We start from the raw sequence: 12,359 nt of genomic DNA, 5'->3' as shown, positions 1-12,359 counted from the left end.
TCCTGGGGAAGAGGTGTGGAGCTCAGCAAGAGGTTGGCCAGTGAGACTGGCTAGCGTCGATGCCCTCCTCCTCCCCGGACCATTCTCCTGTCCCGAGGCAGAGGCCTGGGGGGCAGGGATTCTTGGAAGACCGGCGCAGCGGCCACGCCACGCAGAGGCCGTCTCTGGGAACTCGGGCAGCAGGGACTGTTAGGAAGGAAACGGAGATGTCACAGACTCCCCAGGCAGAGAGCAACGCGGGCCCAGGCAGCTCCAGAAGTCCAGGCCTCAGGCTGCCTGTGACCCCCGAGTCAGCCCACAGGAGGCTCCTGGGGAGCAGGCGGCAGAGCCCTGGACGCCCCCCGCCGCTGTGGCCACTCCCGCCCTGCAGTTCCTGGACTGCAGAGCCTCTGCGATGTGGAGCATCCTTTGTTACCTGGCACCTGGCTACTGTGTACATCTCGTTTCTATGGTAACGCATTCCCCAGCCCTGACCAGGACAGAAGGTCTGAGGAGAAGTGTGTGAAGGGGGAGGAAGAGACGGACTTTAAATCTGGAGAACTCGGCCCACGGGCTGTCTCCATGCTGTGTTCCCTGCACATCTGAGCCCCTCTGCACGCTCTAGCTTGCTGTCTGCAGAACCAACCACAGGGCCCCCACCCCATCCCGCCCCATCCCCCTCCTCCATCCATCCGCCCAGACCAGGGCCCCCCGCCCAGGCGGTGCTCACAGCTCTCCCCCACGCCCCCTCCTCGGTGACCTGGGCCCCCTGCATTTGAAGGGGCTGTGACCACCCCTTTCATTCTCTCAGCAGCCTGGCTCCCCGAGGACCACCTTGGTTTCTGATTGGATTGGGGATTGCTTCTGTGCACGCTGGTGACGAGTCACATTCACCGAGTGGTTGAATTGGAGCAGATATGTGGAAGGACAGGCCATGATTCCCGCAGTCCATCATCAGGATTACAAGGAGCAAGGGGCCTCGGCGGCTGGACAAAACTGTCTCAGTGTGGGTATGAGAGTCGAGGCCCTTGGTGACAAGTGACAGACACAGCCCACACCAGATCCAGCAGAGGGAGGAGCTGTGGGTTCAGAGGCTGTGGTGGCTGGGACCACCAGGACTCTCTCACCCCCACCGTCCCTGGGGCCAGCAGCAACCTTCCTGCAGACCTGTCTCCTCGGCAGGCCGGCGTAGCCACCGCTCCCGGCTGACAAGTTCCCGACCTCCCTGGGGTGGTGGGGCTGGGGCAGGGCCTGCCCTGGGTCCCAGACTAGGAATCCCTGCTGAGTTGCTGGCTTGCGTACATGCCCCTCAGCCCCGGGGAACCCCACGGCCAGCGAGGGGAGACGTCCCCTGAAGAGGAAGGACGCTGCAGGTACAGAAGAGACACAGGCTGCTGCGGGCCAAGTGGAGGATGCTGCGGAGCAGGGCGGTGACCTTGCCACACACCTGGAGACTGTCCCCATCAGGGACTCCTTCCCCTGGCAAGAGCTGCCTGGTGGGGGCTGTGCAGGTTTTACTGTCTGAAGGGGGATTTTCCGGGCTTCGTCCCAAACGTCAGAGAGGCTGGTGAGCGTTGGGGAGGGCGTGGTGGGGCAGAGGTGCCCCCCGGAGAGGGACATGCCCCTGAGCAGGAACCTCAGGCCTTGGCCTCAGGGAAACAAGCAGCCGCCGGGCTGAGCATTCGGGTGGGAGCCGGGCAGAAGCTGCAGGAATGTGCCTTTCATGCCCTTTGAGTCACTGGGCACCACCCAGCCCAGGCACCTGTGGCCCCGTCACACAGCGGCAGTCAGATCCCCCGACCCCACCCCACAGGGCAACCTCCATCCTGTGCCTCCCTGACCACCCCAGCTCTGCGGGCGTGTCAGGAGCAGGGTGGGTGGTGAGGCGGGACATGGTGGTGAGCAGGTCACCGCGTGGGCACCTCCGGCCACTGTGCAGAACGCAGCATCTCAGAGCTGTCCCACCCCGAGGGGAGGGAGCTGGAGCATTTAGCCAACAACTCCCATCGTCACTGGCTGGAGACTGTGCCTGGGTTGGGGACTGTCACCCATCTTCATGGCTGGAGAGAGGCCCCAGGTCACAGGTACAAGAGTAAGAAGCTGCGGGTGTGCAGGGACCGTGGGTGACAAGGGGACGTGGGTCACAGCAACAGCACCCTGTGCAGCCACTTCCAGGGGGCCGAGACGGGCCCAGGAGACTTGAAGTGCACACGCAGCTCCCCAGCCAGGCGTAGTCCCCCACGGAGGAGCCGGGCCCTCACTCAAAAGTGACCCAGAGTCACCAAGCATAGCTGGGTGCGTCCCACGGGCTCCTGCCTGCTGTCCCACGGTGGGCACGGACACTGCACGCCCAGGTTGGCTGCTCAGAGGTGACACCTGCCCCAGAACGGAACTCGTCCCCAGGGTCTGAGCACACGGCAGGGCGGGGCACAGACATGATCTGCCGTGTTCAGTCAAGTCAGGTAATTCTCTTCTGCATCCTAATGTACTTTCTTCAGAGGATCACATTAAGGCAAAATGTTGGGGATTTTTTAGAAACAAAAGCTATTTTCCTCACTAGTATTATTTTTGATGAGCTAAGTGGTGTGAGTTTTTAAATTGCCATCGCGAGAGAAAGCGCACATGCACCCAGAGAGATCGACAACTTTAATTTCCAACGACTGCGGCTGAGAGTGATGCTACCGTCACTGCCCTTGGCTCTCGCGGCAGTTTCTACTCATTTGCCTAAAAGCCAAACCCCCGACTTCTCCACTGAGGATAAAAAGGCGTCTTGTGCACCCCCTGCCCCTCCCTGGAAGGAAAACCTCCTGTGCCCCCTTTGTCAGGCCGTGGGGTGCTCTGGGCCTTACTGGGAAGTGGGGGTTTGGAGGGAGAGGTCAGCTCTGGCCCTCCAACACAGCAACCCTCCAACACAGAACATTCCAATGGACGGCGGCGGCCACACGCTACGGGGTCCTTCAAAAATAAGCCCCATTGTTCCCCAACCGCCTATTAATAGCTTGAAAAGACAGCTGTTCCTAATTTGGTCTTCTCCAATCAAGAGACCTTCCCTTCCCTCCCCGTTAGGCCAGGATGAATCAATCAAGCTACAAAATTTATCAAGCACCAGGCGCATTCCGGCCCGGAGCTCAGGGCCGACTCCACAATCTGACCCGCAGCCCGGGTCCTCACCGAGCACGCACCCTCCCTCTGGTTCTGGCGACCTTCCGCACTCAGGCAGTACGGGCGCCACTAAGAGACCGCGTGGGCCGATCGGGTGTCGGCCTGTCCCACCCCCTCCAGTAGCTGGTTCCTCTGCTCTGTTCCCCAGGGGCAGCTGTCCCACCAGATGGTAACTCTGTGCATAGCTGCCTTACACTCGGCCAGTGACGGGCAGCTCACCACCTCTCAGAGTGGCCTCCTCATCCCCGGATACCTGTGACTGCTGAACACTCCCAAACCCACCCCATATTCTGCTCTCTGGGGCCACGTGCAGCAGGCCGACCCCTCTCCCTATGACAACCTTCCGCTACTGAAGCAGAGATGTCTGCCTGTCCCCACGACTGCTCTCCGGTTTGAGTACCTGGGTGGCAGGGTCTGCTGTGGACCCAACACCCAGACAGCAAAGCTGAGTCCAGTGACGTAGAGCTATGTGGACGCTCGTTCCTGGCAGGGCCCCCAGGTCTGCATGTCCCTCAGCGGCCCCCACACCCACTCCTGCAGTTATAGACCCACCACCCGGGCTCACCGTTCTTCCAGCACACGGTGCTCACGCACCCCAGGGCCTTTGCCCGGCTCTGCCCCCGCCTGGCTCGGCTTCCTCTGGTTTCCACAGGCTGTTTCCCACCTGGTCATCCAGATCCCAGACCCCAGAGCACAGTCCCCGACCTCACTGCCAGCGTGCACTCACTCCCACCGCACGTGTTTACCGGTTTATTATCTGTGTCCCCTCTAGAACGTGCGACCATGATGAAGCACAAGGGGGGAACTCAGTGAATGGTTGTTGTCTGAATTTAAAAAAAAAAAAAAAACAGGCAGAAGCAGCAGCAGCTGCAGCCAAGACGCCCAGAGAAACTGTCGAGTCTGCCGGTTCCGGTTCTGAGCACAAGCTCCGGCGTGAGGACGACCCAGTCACCCGGCTGTGTGGCCGTGGCAAGTCTGTGCCTGCAAGTGAGGACAGCCACGGCGCCTGCTCGCAGCGTCGCGTGCCAAGCGGTGCCAGCAGGTGTGTGCGGGGCAGGCCGTCCGCCTGGGCCACGGTTATTAGCGGGGACACAGGGCCACTCCACAGAGGGAGGGGAGCTGGCCGGGTGGGACAGGTGACCTGGAACAGCGTGCGGAGGCTCCTGCCCTGGCCGACACGGTGGGCGGAGCTGTGCAGCTTGGTGGGCAGAGGACAGAAGAGCCAGGAACAGACACCACGGGGAGCCCGGCCTTGGCTCAGCCCTGTCCCGCCTGTCTCCTCCGTTCCAAGCATGGAAGGGCTTCGGGCCCATGGGGACCGCAGCAAATACACTGCCGTGTCCGTCCCGGGGGACAAGGAGGCCCATCTTTAGACAGCCCCAGGGTCCCTCCCCTCTGCGCGTGCCGGCTCCGGGCTGGGGAGCGGGAGGCCTGGAGAAGCGGCCCCGTGGACTCGGCCTCAGCCTCTCAGGCCCAAGGCCCCTGCAGCTCCTGGGCCCAAGCCAAGGCGCTGCTGCCAGCCCCAGGGCCCCGGACAGAGCCGGGATTGTGCGGCCCATGGCAGGCAGCGAGCCACAGCTGAGGGGACAAGGCCCAGCTGTCCCTCGGGACAAGTGGGCAGCTTTCTTCCACATGAACAGGGGACCTGTGTCCTTCAGGGAGAGAGAAGAGGAGGGAAGAGGCCAGGGGAGCCCCAGGCACGGCTGTGAACTCCCCTTCTCAGGGTCCCCCGTGCCCTGGGGCGGGCCAGGTGGGGCCGGGAGGGGGAGTCCCAGGCCTGGCCTTGGGCGCTGACCCCTGTGTGGCCTGACCTGGCCCCAGGTCTCTGCTGACAAGGAGGGAGTTGGAGAATTTCCCCAAGTCCTAGCGGAGAAGCAGCTTCAAGGGAGGGTGCGGGCACCTCCTTGAAAGGTCAGCTCCCTAAAAGGAGGAGGAGGCAGGGCACGGGAGGGCCACCCAGTGCCATGGGACCCTCTGCTGGGAGCCCTGCCCGGCGGCCCCAGGAGGGTGCCCAGAGGAGGCGCCGGAGGGGGCTCAGCGTCCGCTCTGCCCCGCGGGAGCCCAAGCCCATCATCACAGGTGAGGGCCCTCGAAACCCCTCTGAAAACCCATGGGACAAAAGGAGCTGAGAAGGGTCCCTGTGGGACGTCTCCTCTCCCCTGGGCCTTATCATTATTCACACGCCTCCTCCTTGGAACCCAGACAGGGCTGCTTCCATGCCGGCTCCACCACACAGGTGCGGCCAGGGCAGGCCCCGCCCCTCGGGCTGCAGGGCTGGACGGGACCAGCTCCAGGGCACGCGGGGTCCCACCCCCAGGAGGGCGGGTCCAGGCCGTCTGTGGAAGCGGGACAGGACGGGACGGGACGGCTCACCCGCAGGGCGGGAGGACCAGGCTGTCAGCGCATCAGGGAGGCCTCGTTTAAGCCGAGCCTTATTAAAAGTAGCAACGGCTGGTATTTAACGAGTGGTTCTTAATGGGGCCTAAAGACCTGGGCAGACAGTGCCAGGACTCCTTCAGCAGGAACTGGCAGAACCCAGCCGGAGCCTAAAATGGAAACAGGAAGGTCCTGAGGGCCACCACACGGCCGGCATGTGGAGCAGCTCCCCCAGGCGTGGCCGTGTCAGGGACGCGGACAACGTGTAGGAGTCACCGCTCTGCGTCTGCCCTGGCTGCTCCCCAGACGGGGCGGAGCCGCCCGGCATCCCACAGTCTGCCTTGCTGGGGACAGGAGTCCTGCTTTCCCAAGGACACCAGCAGACTCCGCATGACCGTGCCCATAGGTCCAGGCAGGACCCCCCGCATCCCTGGACCCGTTTCTGAGGTCAGGGGCCAGGGGTCCCGACTGCCAAGGCTGGGGTCCTATTTCCATGTCTGAAGGGGGCAGTGGGCCAGCCACACGGGCCGGTGAGAACCGGGAGGAGGGGTGCGTCTCCTCAGGGAAAATCCCGCCACACCCCTGGGACACGCGGGAGCGGGGGGGGGGGGGGGGCTGGGCTGCGTTCTACCGGAGAATGAGGGCCAAGAAAGCCGTCCTCAGGCTTCTGTCCCCAGGGGCTGCTGTTTGTTATTGTTGATTAAGATGCGTTTGACAGGCCCACACATGCTCCCAGAGAGCCACGTCTAGGACAGGTGGGGTCCCTGCCTCTCCAAGGACAGCGCCTCCCGGGGCCACCCGCAGAGCTGCGGACGCACCCTGACGGGTCCAGGCCTCTGTGAGCAGAGCCAGCAAAGCCTCGCACACACTTTAACAGTAGATAGACGTCGTTAGCTCCTGCTTTAATCTAACAAGCCCAATTTTATAAATAAGAGTGAATTTTCCCAGGCTATTATTTCTAATTATGCATTTACATCAATTCACATTATGCGGTTGATGAAATGTTAATACCAAAGGCGACTTTCTGCTGACGGGTGGAGTGGAGCAGAGTTTCTTCACATTACAAGTCAATATTTGGGGAATAATTACCCGGTTGCTCGCCAGAGTCTGCACCGACTACCCGAGTGGCTGTGTCTAGGCAGCCCCACGGGAGAGGCTCAGAGGGGAAGGAAGCCCCAGGACAGAAGGTCACACTGTGCGCTGGGGACCCTGCACTGTGCCCTTTGATTGTGTTACTAAACGGCTCCAGAATTTAGCCTGTTCATGTGCAAGATGAAGATGATAATCGTAACTCACTTAATTCAAGAAATAGTCATTACAGAGCTGCTCTCTGCCAGGTACACAGTAGGCACTCAATAAATGGCACGGACGATGACGAGGATGAGGAGGACGCATGTGGACATCTTAACAGGTGGGGCCACTGGGTGTCCTGGCCGGGGACGCTGCCTGTCGGGGCTGAATGAGCCGCGGCAGCAGAGGCAGAGAGATCGGGGTGGCTGTCTGCAAATGAGCTGGAGCCCGAGGGAAAGGCCTGGAAGGAGGTCGGCACAGGGAGGATTCCTCCAATGTGCACAGAGCTTCTTTGGGGGAGGCGCGGCTCTAGGAGGCGGGGCGGTGGGAGAGGTGACAGGCAGGGCGGCAATGGGGGCCGGGGGGCCGTAGGGAAAAGCACAGGCCTGCCTGACCTCCCAACCGTGGAATGAACTCCCAGCTGGCAGCACTGGCCCTGGGTGTGGGAGAGAAGGTCCCTGCTCTGGGCTGCGTGGAGGTGGAGGAAACCGCCAGGTTTGTGGCAGACAGGGCTGTGCACAGCGCCAGGCTGGTGACGGAAACCACATGCCCTGTGTGGACGTTGTGAGGTTCCCTGGCGACACCCACAGAGACAACAGACCACGTGGTCCAGAGCGAGAGACGAGGGCCTGGCACCGAGCTGTGGGGACCCGACACTCGCATTTGGCAATCACCAAAGCCAGCAGGTGCACAAGGAGATGAGGGGGCTGTGTCCCCTCCTCTTCTCTCTCCCCCGAAGGACACAGGCCACAGCAGCTGGAGGAGACACAGAGACTGTGTCACAGAAGACCAGGAAATGCCCAGCCACGCTGCCTGTGCTAGAAGGTCAGGGTGGGGGTAGACAGTGCACCTTGAACTTGAGAACACGAGGCACTGAGGTAGCTCCGCTCAGTGGTGGGGCAGGTGGGAGCCAGGCTGGCGGGTGGGGAAGCAAACATGGGGGAGACGCACTTGTCCAGGCCTCTGGAGGGGAGGAGAGGCAGGTGGTGGCCTCTGTCGGCCTCTGCAGGAAGGTCAGGAATGAGACAAGCCCTCCGTCCTCCCCAGCCTGGGACACTTGAGCTCGGAGCAAGGGGCCAAGCGGCAGCACAGGGACCTAAGGCTGAGCCTGCCTCGGGCTCCAGCTGCCTCTTCCCGTGCTGAGCTTGGTTCCCTCGTCTGTCAAAGCGAGAGGAGCTGCAGACGCGGGGCTGGTGAGGGGAAGGAGAGCGGGGCCTGCCCCGCCCCCCCGCTGCGGCCCCCCACCCTGCAGAGCAGGCGCAGCCGCTCCCTGTGCCCCACGCCATCCCTGCCTCGCACCCAGCACCTCCCTCGACCGTGTCTGGGCTCAGTCGCTCCAGCGCCAAGCGCAGGTGAGAGGCTCATTAGAACCAAGGGCAGGAGAAAAAGCCAGATTCAGAGACAACGTCCTCACCCAAACTGGAAACAGATGAAAACCTCATGTGAGTGTGAAACATCCACTGGGGACAGAGCACAGAAGTGTCCACGGCTGGCACCAGGGTGCCCCCCGTCACTGCACAGATCTCAGACGAGGCCAGGAAGGGAGGGGCCAGGACACAGCCCACAGGGCCGTCTGGCCGGGCCACCCCCAGGGCATCCTGCCCCAGGGTGTAGCTGGGGCTGGGGGAGAGGCGGCCATGCGGCCCCGGGGAGCCAAACCTGGCCTGCAGGCCCCGTTGGTGTATTTTGGCAGCAGAACCAACGTTAAAGATTAGATTCTGCATAAAACACACCAGACCTACATTCCACGCGACAACAACAGGCCAGAGCCGGCCGCAGCCCCCCAGCTCCCCAGCATCGGACAGACCCGCCCCTCCACCCTGTACCTGTCTGCCCGGCCCCGCAGCCCTGCCACCCCCATGGGGGCCTCAGTCCTCCAGGAGGGGCCTTGGAGCCAGCCTCCCGGGCAGCAGCAGTGGGGAGGGGGCCCTCTTGCCACACAGCAGGTTGGCCCCTCTTCTGCGGCGAGGGCAAGGCCTGGCAGGTCCCTCTGGCTGCCCTACGCCTGCCTGCGTGGACTGGCCCCCTCTCCCCGAGAGCAGGCACACATGCAGAGGCCACCCCATCCCCACACACGCCCTCTGCCTGCGCCCTCCAGGCACCCCATCCACACGGCTGTGCTGTCAGCACACATGCATGTGCACACGCATCGTCTCTGCACACACACCGCGCGTGCCCACCGCCTGTGTCCTGAGGGCACACCCTGGGACCCCAGTCCCGGGAAGAAAGGGTCAGGGGTGGGAGGTCGGGTCCGTTTGGAGAACGCTGCCTGCACCGGACTGACCGAGGGACAGGCTGCTTGACGGGAGAGAACATAGAGTGGGGTTGGCAACACCCAAGGCTGGGCCCAGGCGTGGCCCAGAGACAGGAGGCAGGTGTTGGGGGGACTGTGACCCTCTGTCAACCCGCCAGGTGTCCTGCAGGTGCACTCTGCCTCTGTCTCACCCTAAGACACCCCAGGCCTGTTACCCACCGCCCAGCCCTCCCGCCCCTCCCTCTGCCCACCCGGCCAGGGAGGCTCTGGAAGCCATGCTGCGTCTGGGCCCCTCCCACCACAGGGCGGGCCACGGGCATGCTGTGATCTCGTGGGGCCACCTGCCGCAGCGAGGAAGGGAGCCCCGAGCCACCGGGGTCCTCCTCGTCTAGGTCTGGCTTCCGCGACCCCCTGAGCCAGCCGCAGGCTGTGCACACAGCAGGTGCCCCCGAGGCTTGCCACGCTGGGTCGAGTTCCAGGTATCACCTCTCGGCAGTGGCCTGGGACCAGCTCAAACCTCGACAAAAGTCCTTGCACCCATTCTCGCCTCTCGCCCAGGGCTCCCAGTCCTGAAAAGAGCCGGACGCGTGCGGCGCCCCGAGGAGCGCAGGAAGCGGCCAGAGAGAGAACAGGGCACAGGCCAGCGCAGCCCGGCTCCCGGGCCCTCCCCAAGCAGAGAACCTTATTCAACAGCTTTTTTTTGGAAAGGGAAAAATGACATTTTAAAACATTACTGTGAAAAATTAAGTTAGGTCTGAAGCATCAAAGACGTTTTGCAAATAAAACCAGAGCCTTTTGTGCTGGCGACGGCCAAGTTGAAAGGCCAGGCACCCGCGGGCGCAGCTCCGCGTCTACCTGGCGCCGCTCCCCGGGGAGGCGCAGCCCCGAGCGGGGACCGGAGGGCCGCACGTGCGCAGGGCAGCGCCGCCCCGGCTCCCCGGGCACGGTGACCTTTCGTCAACTTCGGACAGGAACACAAATCTACCTTCACTCCACATCGGCCATGATTGGATCCAAATCCCATAGGAAAATGGGGGGAAAGGCAATAAAACCTCCAGAATTGATATTAAACCGCTGACATTTCACAAGCCGAGCTGCGCTGGCAGCTGCCAGTCCACCGGCAGCAGGGACTCCGGGGGCGAGTCAGGCGTGAAGGTCGCGCGGTGCCAGGGAGCCGTCCCCGGCCTCGGCGTCAGCACTGAGGGGAGCAGGGCCCAGTGGCCGCGGCCGAGCTGCTCAGGCCGGGTGGGAGCCCCCGCGTGGCCACCTTTCCCTCTGGTCCCTACCTGCGCATGTGCCCAGGTGCGCCCTCCCCGACCACAAAGGTGCACCGACCTCCAGGGCTGCCCAGACCTACAAGGCTCTGACGCCCAAGACGATGTCACATCCTGAGCTCGTGGCTGTCCTCTGACCCCAACACTGTACCTGCCGCAGCCGCAGTGGGGAGGGGCCACACGGAGGGTGAGACCAGGACGGACCAAGCTGCCTTTGGAGACTGGCCTGGGCCCGAGAACTCACCTGGAGTTGTGCAGCTGCCTCGGCTTCTTGCCACCCACTGCACACCTGCCAGGTGCCCGCAAGGTGTCCAGGCAGGTAGAAGGATGATCTGGGCACAGCTGCTGCCCCCGAGGGGCTCAGAGCAGGAGTCATTGTCCTCCAGGTGCCCTCGTTTGGGCAGAAGCGGGAGGTGGGCTGCAACAAGGCCAGGTCCCAGCCCCCCGGCCCCAACCACCTGACCCTGACATGGGCAGCATGTCTCCCATGGCACCGACCTCAGACACGGACACACGTGTGCACGCCCAGCCAGCCCCAAGCTGCCTTGCGGGGACAGCACAAGGAGGCAGAAGCTCTGTCCACACTCAGGGAGGCCAGGGAGCCACTCCAGAGGTGGCAAAGCCTGCCGCTGCCCTCCAGCCCACCCCCTGCCAGTGCAGACACCCCTAAAACCTCAACCTTCCCACTGAGCCCAGACGTGGCCTCAGACACTCCACACAGCAGCCGTGGTCACTGCCACCTGGTGAGTGAGCCTGTCTCGGCCCCCTGGAAATAAGAGCTCAAAGCCAGACACAGGGCTGCTCTCCGCGTAGCGACAGAAATCAGGGCAGCCAGGCATGGAGGGAGGAGGACACCCCGAGCAAGGCCTCCTGGAGGGAGAGAGTCCAGCTGGCTGGAACCACCAGGAGAGCCGGGGACACGCCGACATGACAGTGCCCACCACCTGGGGACTGGGCCGTGAAAGGGGACAGAGGCAGCATCCTGACCCAGGCATGGAGCCCATGGTGGGGCTGGCGGTACGGCTTCCGCCAGACCTGCAGGGGCCACTCAGCCCTTCAGGGCCAGCGCGAGGGCACGGGGGTGGGCCGCAAGTGCCCAGGAGCCTCCTAGGGGCACAGTGCCTCCCACTGGCCCCAGCCCCCAAGGCGGCTCTGGTTGGAAACTTCTAGGTGGTAGACCAGAAAGACGGAGAAGGACACGGGAACTTTCGGTCTCTGGTCTGGAGCCATCCTTCAGGGTGGCCAGCACTTCCCGGGCTGCTCCTGGGACCAGAAACTCAGGGGACACAGGACCACAATCGCTGACACGAGTCTGCCTGTGACAGTTTGCAAAGCTGCTTCCTGGTCGTCAGCTCATTAGCCCACGGCAGCCCTGAGAGGCAGGATCCCACAGCCCTGCGACCAGAGGGCCGGGCCTGCGTGGCAGACAAACAGCCAAGACCTGCCGTGGCCGCCTCTGCATACAGGCCTCAACTTCCCCTGACTGCCTCCCCGCACTGCGCCCAGGCCCTGTGCTCACTCCGGCTCCCGAATGCCACATGGCCAGCCCTGCAGAAGGCTGCTGGGTCACGGGAGACCCAGGCCGATAGGACTGGACACCAGGAGGCCACCGCAGATGCCACTGGCCCCCAAAGCATCTCTGCTGGAACCACGAAACAGCGTCCTGCCAAAGGGCGACGTCTCCGTCTGGAGAAAGCGCGGGAGCCGGAGCCCTGACCCTGCCAAGCCCGGTCAGGATCAGCCCGCACTGACCCCGCGCCCCAACCCAGCCAAGCCCGGGTCAGGATCAGCCCCCGCTGACCCTGTATCCCGACCCAGCCAGCCCCGGTCAGGATCAGCCCCCGCTGACCCCGCGTCCCGACCCAGCCAAGCCCGGGTCAGGATCAGCCCACGCTGACCCCGCGCCCCGACCCAGCCAGCCCCTGACTCTGATGGCAGGTGAATGACAAAACTGGACAAAAATAAAAGCCCCTATAAATCTGATATTTTCCTTCCAGCCGTTGGGTACACAGAGTGCTGGGGTT

This window comes from Lemur catta, chromosome 19 (assembly GCF_020740605.2).
Source record: "Lemur catta isolate mLemCat1 chromosome 19, mLemCat1.pri, whole genome shotgun sequence".
Lineage (NCBI taxonomy): Eukaryota > Metazoa > Chordata > Mammalia > Primates > Lemuridae > Lemur > Lemur catta.
The sequence above is the reverse complement of the archived record's forward strand: the minus strand, read 5'-3'. Positions refer to the sequence as shown.